Source organism: Etheostoma cragini, chromosome 12 (assembly GCF_013103735.1).
Source record: "Etheostoma cragini isolate CJK2018 chromosome 12, CSU_Ecrag_1.0, whole genome shotgun sequence".
NCBI lineage: Eukaryota > Metazoa > Chordata > Actinopteri > Perciformes > Percidae > Etheostoma > Etheostoma cragini.
The window spans coordinates 100229-102014 of NC_048418.1; the positions used below are offsets into that span (position 1 = coordinate 100229).

At 39.8% G+C, this 1786-nt stretch overlaps 1 protein-coding gene across 1 annotated transcript in view; it reads right to left on the bottom strand.

The window, feature by feature from the left end:
- LOC117953886 (chromodomain Y-like protein) overlaps positions 1-1786 on the bottom strand; it is an 8998-nt gene that overhangs the window by 2717 nt on the left and 4495 nt on the right. The window lies entirely within an intron of this gene.

Genomic DNA, 1786 nt, shown 5'->3' on the forward strand with positions numbered 1-1786 from the left:
TATATATACATATATATATATTGTATGTATCGAAGACAACTAGAAAATTCCGCAGAAATTTTATTATTGTGTCTCCTACTTGGTGCACATCTGAATAACAATAAAAGTGTCTTTCCCTTCAGAGATACAACTTTATAAAACCTATTTAAGACCTTTCTTTTTCCCAGAAACAGCTTTAACGTAGCTAGCGGTGAACCAACCAGACTCCATGTAAAAAACTGTCCTTTTAGTGTGTATAGAGCCAACATATTTTAACATGTAAATCAGTAAAGTGTGGTAACAAGGTGGAGGCTCACTCCACATTATGATGTCACAGAGTTACAGTTGCTCCTTGTTGTCTTTGTGTCCCTGAAAGGTCCCTGAATCTGATCACATGAACTCCATGGAGGACATCATGACGGCGTTTACCACAGAGGTAACAAAAACCTGCTGCTCAGTTTACTGCCACCAGACTCCATGTAAATAATCCCTACTTTTAACATCGTAAAAAACATTACATTCACAGTGGACAGAAACTAAATAAAACTACTAAAAGCCGTCTTGGTTCATCTTTCCACTGTTCCAACAATCACCACTCTGGTCTGGTTGGAATAAACTCTTAATTCACCTATTTACATGTGGAGATATGCTGCTCTATACACGCTAAAAGTAGTGATTATTTACAGGGAGTCTGGTGGAGATATGCTGCTCTATACACGCTAAAAGTAGTGATTATTTACATGGAGTCTGGTGGAGATATGCTGCTCCATACACGCTAAAAGTAGTGATTATTTACATGGAGTCTGGTGGAGATATGCTGCTCTAGACACGCTAAAAGTAGTGATTATTTACATGGCGTCTGGTGGAGATATGCTGCTCTATACACACTAAAAGTAGTGATTATTTAAATGGCATCTGGTGGAGATATGCTGCTTTATACTCGCTAAAAGTAGTGATTATTTACATGGAGTCTGGTGGAGATATGCTGCTCTATACTCTCTAAAAGTAGTGATTATTTACATGGAGTCTGGTGGAGATATGCTGCTCTATACACCCTAAAAGTTGTGATTATTTACATGGCGTCTGGTGGAGATATGCTGCTCTATACTCTCTAAAAGTAGTGATTATTTACATGGAGTCTGGTGGAGATATGCTGCTCTATACACACTAAAAGTAGTGATTATTTACATGGAGTCTGGTGGGTTTGGTGATGGGGATTTCTGTTTCATGTTAAACTAAAAGGATCTTACTCTACCCCATAATGTTGTCTCTCTGTAGGGATCCATCCCATAATGTTTTATCTCTGGAGGAATCCATCCCATAATGTTGTCTCTCTGGAGGGATCCATCCCATAATGTTGTCTCTCTCTGTAGGGATCCATCCCATAATGTTGTTTCTCTGTAGGGATGCATCCCATAATGTTGTCTCTTTGTAGGGATGCATCCCATAATGTTGTCTCTCTGTAGGGATGCATCCCATAATGTTGTCTCTTTGTAGGGATCCATCCCATAATGTTGTCTCTCTCTGTATGGATCCATCCCATAATGTTGTCTCTCTCTATAGGGATCCATCCCATAATGTTGTCTCTCTCTGGAGGGATCCATCCCATAATGTCGTCTCTCTGTATGGATGCATCCCATAATGTTGTCTCTTTGTAGGGATCCATCCCATAATGTTGTCTCTCTATAGGGATCCATCCCATAATGTTGTCTCTTTGTAGGGATCCATGCCATAATGTTGTCTCTCTGTAGGGATGCATCCCATAATGTTGTCTCTTTGTAGGGATCCATCCCATAATGTTGTCTCT